General features: G+C 40.4%; 1 protein-coding gene across 2 annotated transcripts in view; it reads right to left on the bottom strand.

Annotated features, from left to right (window-relative positions):
- Positions 1 to 17,572, bottom strand: part of LOC140211881 (salivary plasminogen activator beta-like) — a 112,629-nt gene extending 95,057 nt beyond the window's left edge. For both annotated transcript variants that reach the window (XM_072282069.1, XM_072282068.1), the window contains exon 1: positions 17,474 to 17,572. The gene's annotated coding sequence lies outside the window, so the exon portion shown is untranslated. The remainder of the gene's footprint in view (positions 1 to 17,473) is intronic.
- Positions 17,573 to 18,878: the final 1,306 nt, after the last annotated feature.

Below are 18,878 nucleotides of genomic sequence, written 5' to 3' on the forward strand. Positions count from 1 at the left end.
CATAACCCTCCATTCCTTTCCTGTCCATATATCTATCCAATTTAACTTTAAACGACAACATCGAAATATGATTATATGATATATATGCACAGTATCTGAAATACATCTTATGGAAATGTTTGATGATGAAATTCAATAAAAAATAAATTACAAAAAAATGAATTGCCTTATGGCTTTATTGATCATCTGCAGGGAGTTTCTGTAATCGCTCATTGATTTACAGGGAGGTTTTGCCCCTTAGTGGCATACGCGTGAACAGCACCTCCGATGGCCGTGCAGACCTAAGGAAAGTCCCCACTGCGAGGGACTGTCCCAGTCCATCTCCTCTAGTCCTTCTGGTATCTGCTGTCTATCTTCACCATATGAGAGTATGAGCAATCAAAGTCATCTGATGCTGCGGGCAGGGCCAGCCCTGGTGTATTCCCTGTACATGCACTTACAAGAAACTTGGAGTCAGATTAACCTTTAGACTTGGTGGGAGTAATTGTGACATTGTGCGATTGCTTGCACAAAGTGATAACAAATTATCAGCATATTTAAAACCTCTAACCCACCCCTTACCTTAAAGCCATGTCCTCTTGGACTGAGCAGTGGTGCCCTGGGGCCTTCCTGCCTATCTTTCCGTATTACCTGATGGCCTTGGATATTTAATTCCCAGTCATCTCCACCTTGCAACCAGATTTCTGTAATGGCCACTAAATCATATGACTTGGTACAGGTCTGTGCCACAAGTTCACTAACCTTGTTTCTAATACTATGGGCATTTAGATAAAGTGCCCTTATACTCATTGTCCTTTTAGAATCTAGTGACCTATGCGATTTTTGCTTTTTACTTTTATGCACTCTACTCTTACTTTCTTCTTGGTCTCTGTATCACTTCCCTCTTCTTTTCTGTGTGGATTCCCACCCCCCTGCCATATCAGTTTAAAACCTCCCCAACAGCCCTAGCAAACAATCTCCCTAGGACATTGACCCCGGCCCTGCCCAGATGTAGACCGTCCGGATGGTACTGGTCCCATCTCTCCCAGAAGCGGTTCCAATGCCCCAAGAATCTGAAACCCTCCCTTCTGCACCACTGCTAAAGCCAAATATTCATTCTAGCTATCCTGCTATTTCAACTCTGGCTAACTTGTGGCACTGGAAATAATCCTGAGATGACTACCTTTCAGGTCCTACTCTTTAATTTATCTCCTAGCTCCCTAAATTCAGTTTGTAGGACCTCATCCCGCTTTCTTCCTATATCGTTAGTACCCACATGCACCATGACTTCTGGCTGCTCACCTTCCCCATTCAGAATGCCCTGCAGCCTCTCCGAGACATCTCTGACCCTTGCACCCGGGAGGCAACACACCATAAGGGAGTTCCGTTTGCGGCCACAGAAGCTCCTCTCTATTCTGCTTACCATGGAATCCCCTACCACAACAGCTCCGCCACTCTTTTTCTTGCCCTCTTGTGCAGCAGAGCCACCCACAGTGCCGTGATCCTGGCTACTGCTGCCTTCACCTGATGAGCCATCTCCCCCAACAGACTCCAAAGTGGTGTATCTGTTTTGGAGGGAGATGACCACAAGATACTTCTGTACTACCTTCCTGCTACTACTCTTCCTGTTGGTCACCCATTCCCTATCTTTCCTTAGATCTTGAAAAGAGAGGGCAAACAATCCTAGGTGCCATGGTCTGCAATGTTTCTGAATGCATCCACAATTTCCAGAAAAGGGAAATTGAGCAGCCAAAGTCGTGGTACATATTGGTACCAACAACATATGTAAAACAAGGGAGGAGATCCTGAAAACAGAACACAGGGAGTTAGGAAGGAAGCCGAGAAGCAGGACCTCAAGGGTAGTAATCTCGGGATTGCTGCCTATGCCATGCGACAGTGAGGATAGGAATAGAATGAGGTGGCAGATAAATGTGTGGCTGAAGAGTTTGAGCAGAGGGCAGGGATTCAGATCTCTGGATCATTGGGACCTCTTCTGGAGCCAGTGTGAGCTGTACAAAAGGGATGGCTTGCACATGGTTCCGAGGGAGACCAATATTTTGGTGGGCGGGTTTACTACAGCAGTTGGGAGTGCTTTAAACTAATGTGCAGAGGGATGGGAAACAGTATGATAGAGCTGAGAATGAGCCAGCAGATTTTCAAGTAGATGGTGTGTGTAACATGAATGTAAGGAAGGACAAGCCAATGACTGGGTACAAATACAGACAAAGCAAAGAGGTAAATTGTATCACAGAGGCAAAATTCAAAAGGGCAAGGAATTCAGGACTGAAGGTGCTGTATTTAAATGTGTGTAGCATTTGCAATAAGGTGGATGAACTCATGGTGCAATTAGGGATTGGTTGGTATGACATTGTGAGCATCACTGAGATATGGCCGACAGAAGGCCATAGTTAAGACCTGAACATCAAAAGATATGCTTTGTATCAAGGGGACAGGTAGGGAGGCTTAAGTGGTGGTGTGGTACTGTTGGTAAGAAATGGAATTACATCTTTTATAAAAAAGGTGACATAGGATCAGAGAATGTTGAATCTTTGTGGGTGGAGTTAAGAAACTGCAAGGGTAAAAAGTCAATTATGGCAATTATATATTGGCCTCCAAATAGACAAGATGTGGGGTTGAGTTTGCAAAGGGAGCTGGAAAAGGCATGTGATAAGGGCAAAGACACAATTGTAATGGGGTACTTCAATCAGCAAGGGGATTGGGAAAATCAGGTTGGTGTCACATTGCAAGAGAGGGAATTTGTTGAATGCCTAAGAGATGGCATTTTAGAGAAGTTTGTGCTTGAGCCTACTTGAGGAAAGGCTATTTCAGATTGGGTGTTGTGTAATAACCTAGATCTTATTAGGGAGCTGAATGTAAAGGGACCCTTAGGAGGCAGTGATCATAACATGCTTGAATTCATATTGCAATTTGAGAGAGAGAAGCTCAAGTCCGATGAATCAGTATCGCAATGGAATAAAGAGAATTAGAGAAGTACAAGAGAGGAGCTTGCCTGGGTGGATTAGAGGAGGAAACTGGCAGGGATGATACCAGAGTAGAGATGCACAGGATAGATATGTCCCACAGAAGAAGAAAACCTCAAATAGCAGGGATAGGTAACTGTGGCAGACAAGGAAAATTAAGGACTGCATAAAAGCCAAGGAAAGGTCATATAAGGCAGTAGAAGTGAGTGGAAAGCTGGATGATTGGGAAGCTTTTAAAATCCAACAAAAGGCAACTAAAAAAGCTATAAGAAGGGAAAAGATGAAATATGAGGGTAGCCTAGCCAATAATATAAAGCAAGATATCAAATGTTTTTCAGTTATATAAAGAGTAAGAGGGATATGAGAGTTGATTTTGGACCACCGGAAAATCATACTGATGTGGTCGTAATGGGGGAAAAAGAAATGGCAGATGAACCTAATGGGTACTTTCCATCTGTCTTTACTGTGGAAGACACTAACTGTGTGCCCGAGGTCCGTGAGTGTCAGAGAGCAAGAGTGGGTGCCATTGCTATTACAAAGGAAAAAGTGCTAGGCAAGCTCAAAGATGTTAAGGTGGATAAGTCACCTGACCCAGATGGACTACATCCCAGAGTCCTGAGAGAGGTTGCTGAAGAGATAACAGATGCATTGGTCATGATCTTTCAAGAATCACTTGATTCTGCTATGGTCCTGGAGGACTGGAAGATTGCAAATGTCACTCCACGCTCTAAGCAGGGAGGAAAGCAAAAGAAAAGAAATTACAGGCTATTTAGCCTAACCTCAGTGGCTGGGAAAGTGTTGGAATCTAATATTAAGGTTGAGTTTCAGGGTACTTGGAGACTAATGATAAAATAAGTCAGAGCAGCATAGTTTCTGTAAAGGGAAATCTTGCATGATAAATCTGTTAGAATTCTTCAAGGAAGTAGGAAGCAGGGAGGACAGAGGAGGGGCAGTGGATGTCACCTACTTGGATTTTCAGAAGACATTTCAGAAGATACTGGCATGTGTAGTGGAATAACCATCAGGCAAAGGCAGCACGTGGGAATAAAAAGGGGCCTTTTCTGTTTGGCTGCCAGTGACTAGTGGTGTTCCTCAGTGGTCAATATAGGGACCGTTACTTTTCACATTGATTGTCAATGATTTAGATAACACAATCGATGGCTTTGTGGCAAAGTTTGTGGATGATACAAGGGTAGATGAAGGAGTAGGTAGTACTGAAGAAACAATGCAATTGCAGCAGGAGTTAGACAAATTGAAAGAAAGGGCAAAAAAGTGGCAGATGGAATACAGTGTTGGGAAATGTATGATAATGCATTTTGGTAAAAGGAACTTTCTTTCCAATATTTTTATTAGTTTCTACAGAGAAGAATACAGTGTACAAGAAAGCATATATAAAAGGTCAAAAAAGATTTTAAAAAACTACCAATTACATTATACCTATCCATAATAGCAATCTCATTACCCGGAATTCATGTAAGTTAATCAATAATTATATTGAAATATACTAATTTACTGGGGGGAGGTCGGGCGCCCGGCACTCGGCTGGGGGCCGTGGTCGAGTTGTTGGCAACTTGGGCCGGCTCCCCCACCGGACTTAGTCTGGTGAAGAGGGTGTGAGGACACCCAGCAGGACTGAAAAAAACAAGACCTGACAAAGAGCGGATGAGCTCCTTGTGAGCCAACGGCCATATTCCGTGGAAGAGATTAAAGCCTCACCACGTATCTACGAATCGTATGCTATGCACCTAGTTAGAAGAGACATGACGAACTTGGGCGCTGCACTGTGTGCCTGGACCTCCCCAAGGCCTCCGCCCAAGGAAGGGCCGAGCTCGAAGAAGCGGCCACGGCTAGAAGCCGACACGGCCTCGGGCTCGAGTTCGGTGGGGCAACAGTGGGCCGGTGACAAGGCAGCCAGCGAGAACAAGCTGGAGGAGAGGCTGCACTCTGTGCTGTCGCAAGATTGAAGAAGATGGAGGTGCATAGCCATAAACCCTGGATTTGGGACGGCACCCACTGACTGACTGACTGACTAATTTATTACAAAAAAAAAGAATCTAACCCCTGCCAAGATTGAAGCTGTTTATTAAGGAGAAAAAAGGTAAAGTACCTTCTCATATAATAAAAAATAATAATAGCCAACATCTGAATTTAAATAATGAATTGAAGGTTTTGAAAATAATTCAGAAAAGGCCACCACAATGTTTGAAATTCTTGACGAGATTCAGAAATTGAACAACGAATCTTCTCTAAATCTAAGCATGACATAATGTCGTATAACCATTGAGCATGAGTAGGAGGAAAAACATCTTTCCATTTAAACAAAAATGCCCTCCTAGCTATAAGAGAGTTAAAGGCCAAAATATGTAAGTCAGATGTCTTCAATTTGATATCTTGTCCGGCAACAATACCAAATAGGGCCGTCAGAGGATTAGGCTTAAAATTGACTTTGAAAAGTAAAGAAAAAGTTTGAAAAACTTCCTTCCAATATTTTTCAAGACTCGGACAAGTCCAAAACATATGAATTAATGAAGCTTCTCCATTATTACATCTGTCACAGTAGGGAGATATATCCGATTAAAAACGAGATAGCTTATCCTTAGTTATATCAGCTCTATGTACCACCTTAAATTGTATGAGGGAATGGCTAGCACATAACGATGAAGTATTAACCAGTTTAAAAATCTCATTCCAAATTTCCTCAGATATTGATGTCTGTAAATCTTGTTCCCAGAGATTCATAATTATGTCTAAAGGAACATTCCTCATCTCCAGTAACATGCCATAAATATTAGATATTGAACCATTATGAAAAGGTGTTAAATTGAAAATTACATTTAGTAAGTTCTTATCTGAGCTTATAGGAAACGTGCATAATTGAGATCTTGGAAAGTCTCTGATTTGTAAGTACCTAAAAAAGTGAGTTTTAGGTAAGCTATATTTAGCTGACAATTTCTCAAATGAAAAAAGATTTCCTCCAACAAACAGATCCCAAAAACATTTAATACCCAACCTGTCCCATTCTTTAAAAACTAAATCAGTCATGGAGGGTTTAAAAAAAGGTTAGAATAAGTGGGACTTGAATGGGAAAATCGCAATAAACCAAAGTGTTTTCTAAATTGCATCCAGATCCTCAGAGTATGTTTAATATTAAATTATCAGTTAGTTTACTTATAGATAAAGGAGGTGAGAATCCAAGAAGAGAAATAATAGAAAATTTATTAACAGAGTTAGCTTCTAAAGAGACCCATACCGGACAGTCTACATGATTAATATAATATAGCCAAAATGTAAGATATCGTATACTAACTGCCCAGTAATAAAACCTAAAATTAGATAAGGCTAAACCTCCAGATTTTTTAGATTTTTGAAGATGAACTTTATTTAATTGAGGACGTTTATTTTTCCATATATAAGAGGACAAAATAGAATCAAAAAAATCAAAAAAGGACTTAGGAATAAAAATGGGTAAAGCCTGAAAAAGATTATATAAATTTAGGTAGAATATTCATTTTTTAAAATATATTCTTTTTATTTTTTTATTACAAACAAAAAACAAAAAAAAACACATCCACAAAAACCACGACCTTAACAAAATCAAATTAAATATTGAGCAGCAAAAGGGAGGAAAATATAAAGGCAAAAGTAAACATACACAGCAGAGGTGCACCGCACCAAAAACCCTCAGTCCTCACCCCGCAAGAAAGTCCAATACAGTGTCCCATATCCTTTCAAAAATGTCCCTTCTGTCCTCATTACGTAGTCTCAGTCTCTCCAAATGTAAAGTATTTGCCAGTTCTCTCAGCCACAGATTGTACGTAGGCACAGAGTCCATTTTCCACATTTGCAGGATTAACTTCTTAGCAATCACCATTCCAAACAATACAGCCATTTTTTCATACTTATTGGCTGAAGATAGGGAGCTTGTTGCTCCAAGGATGGCTAAGAGCGGGTCTGCTTCCCACCGCTTCCCAAAAGCCTCAGAGAAACAGTGAAAAATACTTTTCCAGTATGCATAAAGCTTACAACATGACCAGAATGAATGTGACAAGTTACTGTTCACAGATTTACATCTATTACAAACTGGTGAAACATCAGGGTAGAAACTGTGCAACTTTTCTTTGGAATAATGGAGTCTATGTATTGTTTTAAACTTTATAAGTCTGTGCCTGACATTGACCGAACAATCATGTATACTCTTTAAACACTCATCCCAGACCTCCTCTATCAGTTCTATACCCAATTCATCCACCCATGCCTGTTTAAGACCTTCAGTATTCACCTGAGCTCCATTATGTAGGATCTCATAAAAATACGATACTGCACTACAAGTAACAGGATCAAATTTATTTATTGCCTCCAGGGACTCATGTTTGTCTAAAACTTCAAAGTTAGGTATATATTTTCTAACATAATCTCGAATTTGTAAATACCTAAAAAAACTAGATGCGGGGATATTGTAAACTGCTTGTAACTGCGCAAATGAGGCAAAGTTTCCATTAACATATAGGTCACCTACACTATAGATGCCTCTCTGTTTCCAGGTAGAAAAAAACAGTATCATTCAGGCCAGGCAAAAAGGAATGATTGTCACAAATTGGAGTGTCAATATAAGTTTTTGGGGCCTTAATGCGTAGTTGAATCTGCTTCCAAATTCTTATAGTGCTGCAAACCACGAAGCTGTTACTAAAGTGTGACTTATTAACTGCATTGGGGCTATTAAGGAGAGCTGGTAAGGAAGTCTTCTTACAAAGTAACCATGCTGGGCATGAGTCTGAGGTAGAGAGTGGGCCTTTTTTCCACCATGCAAGAATGGATAGGTGGGCAACCCAATAATACATTTTAACATCCGGTAGGGCAAAACCACCTGATTCCTTGGGCTTTGACAAGTGTTTTTTAGTAATTCTAATGGCTTTATAATTCCAAATGAAAGGTATAATAATTGAATCCAATTGCTTAAAATATGACAGAGGAATAAAACATGGAATTGACTGGAAAAGATGAAGAAATTGTGGGAGTACAATCATCTTGATTGCGTTAAGCCTCCCCACCAAAGAAATTGGAAGAGTTTTCCAAAAGTCAATATTGCATTTAACCTGCTCAACTTTGTTTCGCCAATTCACTTGCAAAAGGTCATGTGGGTTTTTTGTAATAGTCACACCAAGATAGGAAAAATTATCATAAGTTATTTTAAAGAGAATGGACTGTAAATACGCTGTATTAACTACTACAGTGACTGGCATTGGTTCACTCTTATCCCAATTAATAGAGAAACCTGAGAAACTACCAAAATTATTAATTAGAGTCAGAAGGGTGGGTATTGATGTTCGTGGGCTGGAGATATCTAAAAGGGCATCGTCAGCGTATAACGAAAGGTGATGTTTATATCCATGCATATCAATGGGAGATATCAAAGGGTCCTGTCGGATGCTAACAGCCAGTGGCTCAATGATAACTGCAAACAAAAACGGAGAAGGGGACAGCCTTGACGAGTCCCACGATGAATTGCAAAATGGGAGGAAATATTCTGATTAGTGATAATAGAAGCAGATGGATGTGAATAAATTATCTAAATCCATTTAATGAAAGATGGTCCACATCCAAATTTCTTGTGCAAACATCATATATGGCCATTCCACTTGGTCAAACGCATGCTGCGCATCTAATGAAATGACTACAGCCTCTTTTGCATGTTTTGTATATAAAATATTGAAAAGACGATGCAAATTAAAATACATATGTCTACCTGGCATAAAGCCAGTTTGATCTGGACGAATAATAGAACAAATCCATTCTTTTAACCTATTGGCCAGGACTTTCCCCAAGAATTTTGGTTTCAATGGGCAGCAGCGAAATGGGGCGATATAATGAAACCACCTCGGGATCACGGCCTGGTTTTGGAATCAGAGAAACATTGGCTTGACATAAAGTGGGTGGCAATCTGGAAGCTATCCCAGAGTGATTCAACAGTCAAAGAGCAAGGGTGACAATTTTGGACCAAATACTTTGAAGAATTCCATGCTAAAACCATCCGGACCTGCTGCCTTATTATTGGGGAGGGAAGGGATGACCTTCTTGATCTCATCTAGGCTTATATCAGCATCAAGTGTATTTACTGAATCTATTGACAGTGTGGGCAGATTCAGATGATCAAAAAATGCTTCCATAGCTTCAACGTCTGGACCGCCTTGTGATTGGTAAATGTTAGCATAGAACTCCGCAAAACACTTATTAATTTTTTCCGGGTCCGTCAATAAAAAGCCACCTTTCGCCTTTATACGATGTATGGCCCTGGAGGCCTGCATCTGTCTTAACTGACGGGCTAATAATTTATGGGGCTTTTCACCAAGCTCAAAATACCTCTGTCTGACTTGTGTCAGTAGTTTTGAAACACTCTTGGATATTATAGAATTATACTCATACTGTAAGGCAGTAATCTTATTAAGTAATTCTGCTTCCTGGTTTATTTTGTAAGAAGCTTCCAGATTTACCAACTGATCATCTATTTCAGTTAACCTTTTCTTGAATCTTATTTTTTTCCGCTGTCTCATATGTTATTATGCAACCCCTAATAACTGCCTTCATGGCCTCCAAAAGAGTGGATTCATCAACACCGCCCACATCATTGGTGCTTAAGTATAGATCTATCTTATCTGAAAGATAAGAGCAAAAATCCTCATCCTTTAGCAAAGCATTATTTAACCGCCAACTATATTCACCTCTTTTGAGTATAAGGGAGACAGGAGTATGATCCGATATAAGTATATTATGGTAAGTGCAACCAACTACTGATGAGACCAATTTCGAATCTAACAGAAAATAATCAATCCTAGAGTAGGATTTATGTACTGCTGAGAAATATGAAAAATCCTTCTTCGTGGGATTAAGAAGCCTCCAAATTTCCACTATGTTGTACGATTGCATGGGATTATTAAGTGTTACACTATTTTTAAGTGAACAAACTTGGGGATGTTGTCTATCTAGCAGGGAGTTTAAGATGTAATTAAAATCTCCACCTACAATTATGTTAGAGTCAGACAGATTAGGTGTGGCCTTAAAGAGGTTCTGAAAAAAAATTGGATCGTCAAAGTTGGGCCTGTACTCATTCACTAGTGTCAATGGTATAGAATTTAATATTCCACTTACTATTACATATCTGCCCCTCTGGTCAGCGATAGTTTGTGTGTGAATAAACGGTATGGTTTTTTAAAATTAGGATCTCAACACCTCTAGTTTTAGTACTAAAATTCGACTGGTAGACCTGAGATGCCCAGGAGGGAGAAAGCACTTTCGCTGCTGTTTTCTTAATGTGCGTTTCTTGAAAAAAAACAAATATCAGCTTTGAGTGTACGAAGATGTGCATATACCTTCCCTCTCTTCAGTGGACTATTCATCCCCCGTACATTCCAGCTGACAAGTTTAGTCTCACCAATGCTGTGCATATGCGAATTAGATGTCATATCTGCTGCTTAACAAAAAAAAATATGCTGCATGGTTGTGGTATAACACAAACTGTAAGAACAAATAGATGTGCTGTAAAATCCCTTGAGAAACACAAAAAACCCTCCCAAAAATGAAAACACACCAGGAGTAGTACTTCCATGCCCCTAACCTAGAGTCAAAGCTATATCCGAGAGCCAACACATGGCCCAGAATAGCGAGATAACTACCCACTACTCACTAAACACGGGAGAAATACCGCTTCACAAATACACTATGAAATATAAAAATAAACAATAACAATCAGTCCTCACCCACATCTGAGTGTGAGCTTATTTTTCAGTTCCTCATGCGCTGAACATAACAAAGTCTCCAGATGAAGCCGCTATTGATTAACGACGAATCCAGTAACCCAGCGTTAATCCGTTTTTAGGTTGATACGGTGTCCGAATGCCAATCTTTAATTTCTCGGCTCAGGAACTCCTCCGCTACGGCTGCAGTGCTGAATGTACTGGTGCTGTTGTTAACTGTAACCACAAACCTCGCCGGATACCAGAATCCACACCTAATTTTCCTGGCTTTGTATTTCTCCTTAATGTGCTGAATATCCTGATGTTTCCTCATGGTAGCCGAGGTTAAATCCGGGTAAATGAACACCGGACGCCTGTCATACAACAGCGGATCTCTCTCCCTGGACAACCGTAGCATCAGCTCTTTAACCTGGTAGTGGTGTAGCCTCTTGTCCTGCCATTTTTAGCAGGTGCTAGGCTCCGGTGGGCACGGTCCACTTCAATCGGCTGGTGGAAATGTTCTTCCCCCAGCAACTTTGGAAGCAACGTGGCTACAAATTCTGTCGGCTTATTGTTTTCGGCTTTCTCCTCAACCCCGATAATGCGAATGTTTTGACGGCGAGATGGAGCTTCAAGGTCATCCACCTTAGCTTGTAGCTGTGTGTTTTGGGATATTAGGCTTTCAAGCCGCCTCTCCAACTCTTCGATTCGTCTCTCACACGATTTGGCGGCATCCTCCATTAAAGAAACACGCTTACTGACTTCTGTTAGAGCCGCTGTTGGGTTCATGATTGACTTATTATGCTCTGCATGTCTCCCATCTACCAAACTGTACAGACTGTTTACCGCCACAAGGACTTCTTCAACGGATCCTAGCAGCATTGGCTTTAGCTTCTCCTGGGCCCTTTAGCTTTGAGGAGACCTCGCCAGAATCTTCTTCTTCTGCGCCCTTTTCTTGTTTCTTTGCTTTACCTGACTTTGTCATTTTGTTCAGCCCGTTACAGCTCACTTCAGTCACTTAAAAAATAAGAATTAACTGCTATCCGGGTGAGGCAAAAGGTGAAGGTAGGCGCAGCTCCTGGGACACGCGTCTACTCCATACCAAGACCCCACATGACCCCCCAGAATATTCATTTTAATAGAATTAATTCATCCAATCAACAATATTGAAAGAGGTGACCAATTTAATGATATCCTTTTTTACATGGTTCAATAAAGTAAGAAAGTTTTCTTTAAACAGGTGTTTGTAATTCTTAGTGACCGTTACACCCAAATAAGTAAATTGATTCCTTACAGTTTTAAAAGGGAGATTAGTATTAATTGATACCATATTATTTAAAGGAAATAATTCACTCTTATGTAGGTACAATTTATATCCCGAAAACTGACTAAAACGGGAGAGTAAAGAAAGTATGCAAGGTAATGAGGTCTCAACATTAGAGATAAAAAGCAATATATCATCAGCGTAAAGCGAGATTTTGTGAGTAATACCTCTCCTTAAAATACCACAGATATCATTAGATTCTCGAAAAGCAATGGCTAGGGGTTCTAAAGCTAAATCAAAGAGGAATAAACTCAACGGACAACCCTGTCTAGTTCTGTGGTGAAGTTTAAATGGTTTGGAATTTTGAAAATTAGTAAGAACCCGAGCAGAAAGAGGTAGATAAAGTAATTTCATCCATTGAATAAAATCTGGTCCAAAATTAAATTTTAATAAGGTTTTAAATAAATAATTCCATTCAACCAGATCGAAGGCCTTCTCAGCATCTAAGGATATCCCACATTCCGATATCTCATGAGAAGGAGAGTAAATAACATTTAATACACAGTGTATATTAAAATGGGAATGTCAGTTTTTAATAAATCCAGTCTGATCCTCAGAGATAATAGAAGGTTAGATATTTTCAATCCTATGAGCCAGAAAGGATTTTAGTATCAACATTGAATAATGAAATTGGTCTATATGAAGAGCATTCAGTTGGGATAAGTGCAGATTATTATCTAAATGGGGAGAAGGCTCAAACATCAGAGGTGCAGAGGGAATTAGGAGTCCTCTTGCAAGACTCCCAGAAAGTTATTTTACAGGCCTGTGGTAAAGAAGTCAAGTGCAATGTTGGCATTTATTTCAAGGGGAATAGAATATAAAAGTAAGGAGTACTGCAAAGGCTTTATAAAATGCTAGACAGCCTGCTGTGTTGGCACGTGGCCAAGCTGTTAAGATGTCGGTCTCGTGATCTGAAGGTCGCTAGTTCGAGCCTCAGTTGAGGCAACGTGTTGTGTCCTTGAGCAAGTCACTTAACCACACATTGCTCTGCGACAACACTGCTGCCAAGTTGTATTGGCCCTAGTGTCCTTCCTTTGGACAACATCGGTGGCATGGAGAGGGGAGACTTGCGGCATGGGCAACTGCCGGTCTTCCATACAACCTTGCCCAGGCCTGCGCCCTGGAAACCTTCCAAGGTGCAAATCCATGATCTCACGAGACTAATAGATGCCTATAAGACAGGCTGCACTTGGAGTATTGTCAACAGTTCAGCGGTACACTTTTTACTCAGAGAGTGGTGAGTGTGTGGATTGGGCTGCTGGTGAGGTGGTGGAGGCGGATATGATGGGATCTTTCAAGAGACTCCTAGGTAGGTACATGGAGCTTAGAAAAATAGAGGGCTATGGGTAACCCTAGGTGATTTCTAAGGTAAGGACATGTTTGGCACAGTTTTGTGGACCAAAGGGCCTGTATTATGCTGTAGGTTTTCTAAAGGATGTGTTGTTATCGGAGAGAGTCCAGAGGAGGTTCACGAGGATGATTTCAGGAATGAAGGGGGTTAACATATGGGGAGTGTTTGGCAGTTTTGGGCCGGTACTCACTGGCATTTAGAAGAATGTGGGGGGGGATGTCATTGAAACCTACTGAATGTTGAAAGGACTAGATAAGGTGGATATGGAGAGAATGTTTCCTGAGGTGGGGATATCCAGAACTAGAGGACACAGCCTCAGAATTGAGGGGTAACTTTTTAGAACTGATATAAGGAGGAATTTTTTAAGTCAAAAAGTAGTGAATCTGTGGAATACTCTGTCACAGATTGCAGTGGAGGCCAAGTCTGTGGATATATTTAAAGCGGAAGTTGATAGGTTCCTGGTTGGTCAGCGTATCAAAGGATATGGCAAGAAGGCAGGTGTATGGGGTTGAGTGGGATCTGGGATCAGCCATGTTTGAATGGTGGAGCAGAATCAATGGGCTATATGGTCTAGTTCTGCTCCTATGTCTTAAGGTGTAAAAGAGAAAACATAGGAAAATTTAGTGTGAAGATAGAGGACTGGGAAGCTTTTAAAGATCAACACAAAAAAACTAAAACAAATATAAGGGGAAAAGGGTGAAATATAAAGGTAAGCTGGCCAAGAAGATGAAGAAGGAATAAGAGGAAGCACAATGAGTAGTAGGAGGAGGCGGAACTATAAGGAGGTAGTAGGCATCTGGGGAAGGGGGCAGAGTGAAACTGGGATAGGGGAAGAGAGGGGGAGGGAATTACCGGAAGTTGGAGAATTCAATGTTCACACCAAGGGGCTGGAGACTACCCAGACGGTATATGAGGTGTTCATACCAAGGGGCTGGAGGCTACCCAGACAGTAAAAGGATAATCCTTGAGATGATTAATAAAACTAAGCAATGACCTATGAGATAAGGTAACCAAGCAACAGGTTTGACTAAAAATCCAAAACAGCTTCCAGGGAAAAAAATCCAAACACCCTCCCCCCTCCCAAAGAGAGAAAGTCGACCAAAGGAAGTCGACACCTACAACTAAAAACAACATCCCCCCAAAAATCCTGCTGGTTTAGCTCCAAATTAATTTCAAGGTTAGCAGTATTCCAACCTAGTCAAAACAACAGATAATAAAGAAACAGTTAATTCTGATATCTAGAGAAATAAGTATAATATAAAATAATATGAACACACAGAGTATTAACTCATTGAAGTCTTATTCTCAAAGTAAAATCTTAAAGGGTTCAAAAAGAGAGTTGACTACAAGGTTCACTGGAGTAAAAATACACAGTTATTCATGTAAATTTTTGTTGAACAGCTCTAGCATGGCGCTTTTAAACTTAGCACACAAAGTATTAGCACATTAAAGTCTTATTCTCAAAATAAAGCCTTAAAAAGTTAAAAAAAAAGAGTTAAGTACAAGGTTTACCAAAGGTAAAATACACAGTTATTCATGTAACTAATAATAAACAGTCAATTTACTGACTCTAAAAATTTCTGGGCCTGGACACTCGAATGGAACCATTCCTTCGATCCATCTTGCAGTGTAATTCTGAGCTGCACCGGATACCATAGAGATGGTTTAAAATTCTTGTTGTACAGCTCTGACATGACACTTTTAAACTTAGCACGCTCTCTCATGATCTCTGCTGAGAAATCTTCAACAGTTCTAATCTTCTTACCATCATAATCGATCATACCTTTCCGATGGGATTCATGAATTATATAGTCCTTTGTTTGAAATTCATGAAAACAGATTATTACTGAACGAGGTTTGCTTCCAAACCTCCTAGGTACTCTGGTACTCCCAGGTACTCTGTGCGCTCGGTCGATCATTGGTGTTGATTTTAAAATATCAGGGAATAACTGAACCAGAAAATTTGCAAAAAATTACGTAGGATGATCACCTTCAGTTAACTCTTCGAGACCAAGAATTCGTACGTTATTCCTTCTGCTCCTGTTTTCTAAATCAGTAATCTTCTGTCTTAGTTCTTCGTTAACGTTGGATTGTTTTTCATAACACTTTTGCAGGTCATCCATTTTCTCATTCAGAATCGACAGGATTTCTTCATTCTCTTTTATTCGTTTATCATGCTCAGTTAAGGTTTTTTTTTGAATAGAATCCAGGTTTGTACTTAATTGTTTAATTTCAGAGCCGAGTTGTTGAAACTCTTTGAAGGATTCTTTTCTGAATTGCTGAAATTCCTCAGATGCTACTTTTCTGTGTTTTTGCAGCAACTCAATAATAGAATCCAAAGATGTAGAAATAGAAGGATCTTCTTTTTTAGTACCTTTAGCAGTTCTTGTAGTCATGGTAGCCTTGGTAGAGCAATATCACGTTCAAAAGTAAGGTTTTAAATCAGGTTGGAAAGTAAGACAAGTAAAGTAAACTAGGAGCAACTACAAAATGCTGTTATTCCATCCACAGCCAGCAGGAAGACTCTCCAAATTTCAAGTTGAACTCAATCATATTGTGATCACTGTATCCTAAGGGTTCTTTTACCTTAAGCTCCCTAGTCACCTCCAGTTCATTACATAACACCCAATCCAGTATAGCTGATCCTCTAGTAGGCTCAACAACAAATTACTCAAGAAAGTCATTTCATAGGCATTCAACAAACTCACCCTCTTGAAATCTATTTCCAACCTGATTTTCCCAATTATCCTGCATGTTGAAATCTCCCATGACTTTCATTACATTGTCCTTTTGACATGCCTTTTCTATTTCTCATTGTAATTTGTGATCCACATCCCAGCTACTGCTGGGAGGTCTGTATATAGCTGCCATCAGGGTCCTTTTATTCTTGCAGTTTCTTAACTCAATCCACAAGGATACAACTTCTCCAATCCTATGTCATATCTTCCTACTGATTTGATGCCATTCTTTACCAGTAGAGCCAAGCCAGCCCTCTGCTGACCTTCCTCTCCCTCTGATGCAACGTGTAACCTTGGACATTCCCCTCCCAACTACAACCAGCCTTCAGCCACGATTCAGTGATGGTCACAACATCGTACCTGGCAATCTGTAATAGTGCAACAAGATCATCCACCTTATTTCTTATACTTTGTGCATTGAGATATTACACTTTGAGTATTGTATTTGCTACCCTTTTTGACTCAACATCCCTAATGCACCGATACTCACCCTGCTAGCTGCAATTATGTCTTATCATCTGCTTGCCTTTCCTGACAGTCTGACTGTATGCTATCTTTGCTTTTTAACGATCCTTTATCCTGAGTCCTTTCATTCCGGTTCCTACCCCCTGCCAAATTAGCTTAAACCCTCCCCAACAGCTCTAACAAACCTCCCCGTGAGAATTTTGGTCTTCCTCAGGTTCAGGGGCAACCCGTCACTTTTGAACAGGTTATACCTCCCCCTGAAGAAGTCCCAATGGTCCAAGGACCCGAAGCGCCGCATCAGCTTCTCAGCCACGCATTAATCTGCCAGATCATCCTGTTTCTACCCTCACTGGCAGCAATCCAGAAATTACTACCGTGGAGGTTCTGCTTCACAGCTTTCTGTCGAGTTCTGTAAATTCTCTAGCAACGCTAATTTTAAAAAAGTGAGAGAATGCCGTCGAACAAACAGGTAAATGTTAGAAGTTAATGAACTGCAGGGCAAAGTTCAAATTAAAATGATCAGATCCTCTATTTTTTAGAATTGTTTTATACTGTGACTTATTCCTTATATTGTTTATTTGAAAGTATTGACTTTATTTATCGGGTGGCTGTTTCACGTATCATACAAGTATGACTCGTTAAATCCACCATACAACTTTATATACTGAAAATTTCAGAAGCAACAGCAGATTAGACACAGAACATCGTTTGCCGTTCTCCCAGCAGCTGACAACGGAGAAGCTAAATGCTAGTTCCCTTAATTGAGTTCGTAGGTAATGGGGGAAAAAAAACAAACATCCATTTTCAGATGTATAATAGTAATGTTACTGGATCAAAAATCGAACATCACGCGAATATTAAGCATGAACCATAGCATTTCAATAACGAAGTAACATTTATATACGTACTGTATTTGAGCAGAGCTGCAGTGGAACAAACTCGTCGCTCTCCGCGCAGTATTGAGCGCTGATGCCTCCTCTGTACGTTTTAAAGGTTCGTGCCGGAAATGTGGAAGCGATTTTTTCTGATGATCTGAGCTCGGAGAACTGCGGAGGAGGGTATCGGTCTGATTCTTCATCACGTTCATCCCATATCCTGAAAGTCACCTATATGGTAAAAACCAAGTTACTAAGATCTCGTTACAACAAAGAATAGTTCTAGCCTCATGACTCTTTGCTGTCGTTGTGGAACGAGAAATGCTTGCCGAGACTTTCATGGAAGAAAGTACACAATTTAAAGACAAAGCTCCCAGTCTATACCGTAGAAGTTGAAGTCACTCACCTTGCTAACCCTCTTGTTTTTAGTTTGCTTATGTACCTATTTCTCAATGTGCAGGTACCCATATAGACAGCGAACGTAGTAAGGAGAAGTTGTACCTCACCATTGTTCGGCCACATTTGGAATATGCAGTTGCTGCGTGGGACCCATACACAAACAAAAACACTACTTCCATCAAGCGAGTCCAAAGACAGGCAGCCCGATTTGTCACGAATACCTATGAGAGAGAAGCGAGTGTTACTCAACTTTTAAATTCATTAAAGTAGAACTCTCTCCAAGATAGACGTGAAGCACACCGCTTGACCTGTTTTTACAAAATGTTAAATGGTCAACTCGACATAGACTACCAATCCCACATCAAACCCAAACCTATTAGGAGCAGACGAGGACACTCATCTCAATTTGAAATACTAACTAACAAGTCAGATGTGTACAGCAATTCATTTTTTCCCGGGCACAATTAAAGTATGGAGTAATCTTAATCCTAACACAGTCACACAACCAAACCCAATTAAATTTAAGGCAGCTTTTCTTCTTCAGAAATCTCCTTCTTAAGCCCACCCTCCGCCACCTCCAGTTTAAATTCCATGCGGAATATTTTGGAGGATCAAGAACCAAGAATGTGTCCTCCATTATGTCCCCCCTGAGTACAACTCTGATACTGTATCTCTCCTTATCAGTAATGCATGTTCTCCTCCTTTTTACCTACCCCTCCATCTTTTCTAAAATATCAAGTCCTGTTACTCTCTCAACCGCGTTTTCTGTTACCGCCACAATATCAGGTCCTTTATTGATCCATGATCTAAATTCAACATCCCCCTTATTCTTAATACTCCTTGCACGAAAATAGACGAACTTCAACCCCTCTGTCCCATTCTGTCTATTACCTTGCTCTTCTTGATTGTAGACTTACTGAAAATCAGAATCAGGTTTAATATCGTAAACACGAGGAATTCTGCAGATGCTGGAAATTCAAGCAACACACATCAAAGTTGCTGGTGAACGCAGCAGGCCAGGCAGCATCTCTAGGAAGAG

The sequence above is a fragment of the Mobula birostris genome, chromosome 18 (genome assembly GCF_030028105.1).
Source record: "Mobula birostris isolate sMobBir1 chromosome 18, sMobBir1.hap1, whole genome shotgun sequence".
NCBI classification, from domain to species: Eukaryota; Metazoa; Chordata; class Chondrichthyes; order Myliobatiformes; family Myliobatidae; genus Mobula; species Mobula birostris.